Raw genomic sequence first — 6771 nt, 5'->3', positions numbered from 1 at the left:
CTTAACATATTGAGTAAATTAAGTATTCTATTAGTTATTTTATATTTATATACTATATGGTTTGCTATATATTATATATAATATACATATACTCATTATTATACTATATATATATGTATAGTTATTTTGAGGTATTGATAAGAATTTGTGTTCAGCACAGTGCCTGGAACATAGTAAATGCTCAACAAATCTTAACTATGGTAATTATGATTACTATCCTCATTATTCTTTTAGCAGCAGCAGCAGTAGTATGGTAGTGTCAATTAAAGAATTAAAGGAAGCCGGGCGCGGTGGCTCAAGCCTGTAATCCCAGCACTTTGGGAGGCTGAGGCGGGTGGATCACGAGGTCAAGAGATCGAGACCATCCTGGTCAACATGGTGAAACCCTGTCTCTACTAAAAATACAAAAAATTAGCTGGGCATGGTGGCGCGTGCCTGTAATCCCAGCTACTCAGGAGGCTGAGGCAGGAGAATTGCCTGAACCCAGGAGGCGGAGGTTGCGGTGAGCCGAGATCGTGCCATTGCACTCCAGCCTGGGTAACAAGAGCGAAACTCCTTCTCAGAAAAAAAAATAAAATAAAATAAATAAAGAATTAAAGGGCAGGAAACAGATTCTCTAACAGAGAGGGCAATAAGGGACCAATGAAAGGGAAAGAACCAGAGAATTTATTCTAGAGGGTACTAAAATAACTACCGTGACTACATGGGAAAACAATAAAGAATAGGCCCCAACTTCTACCAAAAATGTTAACTCCCAGCCCTCAGCTCATAGGGTACCACTCCCTCCTCAAGTCCTGTCTAATTTCGCAAACAACATGAATATCTTAGAGCTCAGTATTTTAAGTCAGGAAAGGAGATAAAAAGAGGGTCTATCAAACCCTTTCTCTGATTCTCTGATATTCTGCTGCTTTATAGCAGAGGCTACAAAGGTACATTCAGAGGTTAAGCAATTTAGAACCAGAGAATCATTAGAAAACGGAGAGTGAGCCTGAGAAGGATTTTTAGCCCAAAATGGTAAGCTATGCCTTTAGTTGATCCCCTTATCTTTGAAATAACCAAACAAAAAAATGTTAAATCACACTTAATCTACTGCAGCCTGGGTAAACAAGAAAGACTTATCAGCGGGAAATAAATTTTGTGAAATTCCTGGAAAAGATAAAAAGCATAGAATGGAGTTGCTGGGAAAACCAATCAGAGCTAAGACCAATTACCCGATTCACTCAGAAGGAGGTATAGAGTGGCTAAACAAGGAGCTTTGCAACGAAAGTCAGGAACTGTCTAAAGTTCAGAGATGGTAGTGGCTGGGAACAGAAGCCAGAGCAGACAGCAATTTATGGACATTGCAGAGCTTTAGCAGTTCTGTGCTGATCTGTAGACAAGGATTGGCATTGCAAGTAACTGTGGATCTAGGGCCTGAAACTTCTAGGGATGCCAATGGTACTTTGGGTCCTCAGATAACTTGGGTTACCACAAGGGATAGAAAAAGAAGCGGGTTGCAGTTGAACATTTGAATTAAAGTTTTATTCAACACCCTTTGAAGTTTCTTAACATTTGTGCAATTTACATTTATAATTATATGAATATACTTTTTTGACAGATCACAATTTTGGGGTTCTCTAAAGGGCCTAACTTGACATGCACCATAAACATTTTTTTTAAAATCATCCAGATACAGAATTCAGCTTACGATATTTCCATTTTAGGTAGAACTACTCAAAAGCAGAAATGATTTCTAGTATAGCTTTTGCCTTTGTAGCCGAATAGTATTACCCTGGTTTTGGGAGAGAAGGTGAACTCATTACAAGAATGGAACTAGGTTTTTCAGAACACTGCAGTAGCTGCAGAAATGTGTGTTGTAATGTAGGCAAGGTACAGAGAAACATACAGAAAGCTTAATCTAGAATGATGGAATAGCAAATATGGTAAATATAACTAAGAAACAAGGGAGAACTTATCAAATTTAAATGAAATTTTTAACATTTGAATAAAAGATTTCCTGTGTGGTTATTCAAAATAAAATTATTCCGCCCTAGAATTCCTTTTGTAAATTACCCTTTAAACCAATGTATTTTATTGGGAAAAAAATGTAATTCTTTTCTTTTTTCAGCCTTTTGTTACAGAAAAATTCAAACATATGCAAAAGCGGAGAGATTAGCATAATGAACCGTACATATTAAACACCCCCATCAATAGTGATCACTTTGGGGCCAATCCTTTTTCCTCTTTTCCCTTCACACACTTCTCTATCTCCTCCTCTGTATATTAGAATGAAATCCAGATGTCACACACTTCAATTTTTAAGTATTTTATAACATACCAAAACCATCTACAACTTCTTAATGTCATCAGTATGCTCCGAAATGTATTACTGCCAAAGCCAGATTAATGCCTATCCTTAGTGCTAATTAGAAATACTAATAGAAAAGAAGAGCTTACATATATTTGATAAAGCTTTAAGATAACAACAAGGCGGTTAGACTAGAAACAGGATATAGAATGTTCAGACACGAGGAGACTATATGGAGTGGCTAAACAAGAGGGTTTGACTTGCTAAAAATAAATCCAGATAAAGGCAACAAAGGTAAAAATAAAACAAATACATAAAACAAGCATTGGAAAATCACAGAATTAAGTCGAATCATATCAACAACAAAAGAGAGATACCTCTTGAAATGTGTACTATAGGGATTCTAGCAAATTAAACTTAAATATAGTTTTGGTCTTTTGTCAATTTTAGGTAAAGTAGTCAAGCCTGCCGGGCGCGGTGGCTCAAGCCTGTAATCCCAGCACTTTGGGAGGCTGAGAGGGGTGGATCATGAGGTCAAGAGATCGAGATCATCCTGGTCAACATGGTGAAACCCCGTCTCTACTAAAAATACAAAAAATTAGCTGGGCATGGTGGCACGTGCCTGTAATCCCAGCTACTCAGGAGGCTGAGGCAGGAGAATTGCCTGAACCCAGGAGGCAGAGGTTGCGGTGAGCAGAGATCGCGCCATTGCACTCCAGCCTGGGTAACAAGAGCGAAACTCCGTCTCAAAAACAAACAAACAAACAAACAAAAAGTAGTCAAGCCTATTTATTTACTTCTAATTTTAAAATTCAAGTCAAATTCAAAGTATGGTACCCTTAGACCTATTAGATGCCCATTTAAATGGAATCACTTACTTTTTTACTCAAAAAAGAAAAAGAAAAATCTTTGTCATTGATTTTTTTTCTTAGAATTATGGGATTTATATTATATACCTTTTATAACTTCTAATTGGTATCATTATCATAAAATACATTCTTATATCAATAATTAGCTCCATAAAGACATCCTTTAAACCCTAAATCCCAACAGTACTGTGAATTTATTTGTAAAATCTTAGCATGAATTCTTGTCAAATTTCTTGCCTTTTAATTCAATTTATCAGCTGCTGACTCGACTATACTTTTCTTATCACAGTAATGAAATATAAAGATGAATGTAAAAAAAAAAAACTATTGCTAGATAAAATTGTAGTCTAAGCAATAATGGAAGGTTAAAAGTAACAAAGCAGAACCTGACAAGGGCCAGATCAGCTGTTGTGAAAACAAAAAGCTATGTGAACATATTTAGTACAAGAATAGCTTTAGAGATTAAGACCAAAGAACGGAAAGACTTTGAGATGGGTCTTGAATGATGGACACAATTTCAACAGGCAGAGATGGGCAAGGAGGGTAACCAAAGCAGAATAAATGGCATTGATTCATTAATTCATATATTTATCAAGCAAGGAATGGCACTGTTAAATATTGGAAATGCAAGAGTAATCAAGATATAAAATGTCCCTGGCCTCATGAAAGAAGACAAGCAACAAACAGCTAAACATTTTTTTTTTTTAAATCACAAGAAAACTTCAGGTAGAAATAAGTGATGAAGGCAATGAACAGGGTGGTGTGAGAGACTGGGCAGGAAGGTGTTAATGAGCAATTCCTTAGGCGGGATGAGGTGGGAAAGGCTCTCTGAATAAGGATAATTTGAGTTGAAGCCCCTAGGACAAAAGATTGCCGCGGGAAGGCAATGAGGTATGCACATGCTGAGGCAGGTCTTGGTGGTGGAACAGGACAAAGGCCAGCGGCCTGAGTGTAGAGCACGTGGAGAGTCACAGCACAAAGGGCCTTCACTTAATCTAGATGCAATAGGGAGACATTGAAAGGCCGCAGCAGGGATTGCCATCGTTTAATTTGTAATTATATATGTATAATTAAAATTATATTGTAATTTTTAATAGAGTATATGAGATATATATGATACAGGTACAATATTTATGATATAGACATGTATATATAATACATACATACTTTATATATGCATTATATATGTTATATGTAATTTATGTATTACATATATGTATAATATATACATGCATTATATATGTATATATGTATATATAATATACATATATGTATATATAATGCATGTATATATTATATACACATATATTCATACATATATCTACATATGTAATATATATGAGATACGTATTTTAAAGCTTATTCTGGCAGCCAATGGCAAAGTGGAAAAGAGGGTTTTTCTAGAGAACAGCAAGAGGCGTAAGATTTAGTCTGTGTAATAAATGACAGGAGAAGGGAGATCAATGGATTCAGAAGGCAGATTAGTGAATATCAAAATGAGGAATGTGAATTTAACTAAGAAGGAAAGAGAACACCTTGGAGCTTTTTAAAGAGAAAACATGATCGTAGTTTCACTTTTATGAAGCTTTCATTACGACTATGTTGAATGAGTGAGACAAAAGGTATGAAGATCAGCATGGAGTTCATTGCAGTAGCTCAGGCGGCAGGTAATGAGGGCCTGGACTAAAGAGAGTGTAAAAGAGATAGATGAACAGGACATTGTGCTAGAGCAAATCTATGATATTTGGAGACTGATTTATTAAGAAGGCCAGGGACAGCTGGGCACGGTGGTTCAAGCCTGTAATCCCAGCACTTTGGGAGGCTGAGGTGGGTGGATCACAAGGTCGAGAGATCGAGACCATCCTGGTCAACATGGTGAAACCCCATCTCTACTAAAAATACAAAAAACTAGCTGGGCGTGGTGGCGTGTTCCTGTAATCCCAGCTACTAAGGAGGCTGAGGCAGGAGAATTGCCTGAACCCAGGAGGCGGAGGTTGCGGTGAGCAGAGATCGCGCCATTGCACTCCAGCCTGGGTAACAAGAGCGAAACTCCGTCTCAAAAAAAAAAAAAAAAAAAGAAGAAGAAGAAGGCCAGGGACAATTTAAGGGATGAAATAAAGAAGTAACTATAATTCCACACTGGGTTTCGCCATCAAAGGATTATGGATGAGAAGTTGACTACTAGAAAATACAGAAAATCTGGTTTTTGCTAGTTAAGCATGCTCACCAGCAGAATGTTTACAGTAGGTATTGAGCTAGAGGAATCAACATATGTATGTGGAGCAGCATCTAAACAGACAACTCAGAGGAAACCACAGAAAGAGATGGCCTGTGAGATGGTCAGAAAGGGCAGAACACGCTGGAAAGTAGATCACTGAAGCCCTAAAAGAACCTCCAAAAGGATGAGAGTGATCAGTAGTATTAAGTGACAGAGAACATTAAGTCATTGTGTTCGGCTTCAAATCATGTTTTAAGGTGATTCAAAACACTGACTAGACTCAGGTATATATAATTCGAGAGGTGTTCTAGACAGGCTTCATCGTAGTCTATGTGCAGGTATGGACAAACTGCTGTCAAACCTTTGAGAATTTCCATGTTAAATTCATTGGATGTATGTTGGAGGACAAAGGTAGTCTTGGTGCCTCTTAGATGTTGAAGCATTTTGTCACAGCTCAGAGTCTACAGCCTCTTCCCAAATCATCTTCCAGTTTTCAGAGCCTTAAACTCCCTTTTGGCTGCATTCATATGTGACTTGTTAATTGAAGAGTTTCAATTTCATGGATTGTATGCATAAAACAAACTTATTAATTGAGGAGTTTAAATTTGATGGACTGTGTGCAATGGCCACAAAGAACCTATATGGGGCGAGGGGTCATTCCCATTGTCCCAAGGGCACAATACAACTGTTTCTTCTCTCTGTTGTCACAATCAACAGATTGATTTTTCTGCATTTCCTATGTATATACGATGTCAAATTTCTTCTACAGATTGGGTAGAAAATCTCTGGGCTTCCAAAAACTTTGTCTACTTAAAAATTCCAATAATATATCAGATGGAAAAGTTTTACACCCCTATCACTGGAAAGGCTGTGGCCAAAAGATTTGAAGTGAATGGGTGGGGTGGGAGTAGTCTGTTCTTTTTATCTCTCTCCCCTTCTTTCACTTTGGAGGAACAGCCTATTGCTAGAACATCTCTTCCGTCTTCCTTTTTGACACCCTGGGTGTTAGGAAGCGAAGAGGGAATAAAAGAGCTGGTAGAAAATATATAATGTAACTGGTACCCAATATGTTTCCATCTGTTTTTAGTAACTTGTGCCAATGTCATGCTCTCTACCCACAAGATGTGTGTGTATTTTTCTTGGGATGACGTTAGCGTCATTATTACATTACTAAGCACCCTGTCAGTGAGGGGATTCCTAATCTCCATTTATTTTTTGCCAGTGGCCATGCCTTCACTGTCTCTGCTAGTTATGCTTTATAACAAATTACCACAATGTAATGGTTTAAAACAGGAAACATTTATCTTGCAGTTTCTGAGATTCAGAAATTTAGGCATGGTGCAACTGGATCCTCTGATGCAGGCTGTCTTACCAGTCTCAAATAAGAGACTGGTAAG

Source organism: Saimiri boliviensis, chromosome 7 (genome assembly GCF_048565385.1).
Source record: "Saimiri boliviensis isolate mSaiBol1 chromosome 7, mSaiBol1.pri, whole genome shotgun sequence".
NCBI classification, from domain to species: domain Eukaryota; kingdom Metazoa; phylum Chordata; class Mammalia; order Primates; family Cebidae; genus Saimiri; species Saimiri boliviensis.
The sequence above is the reverse complement of the archived record's forward strand: the minus strand, read 5'-3'. Positions refer to the sequence as shown.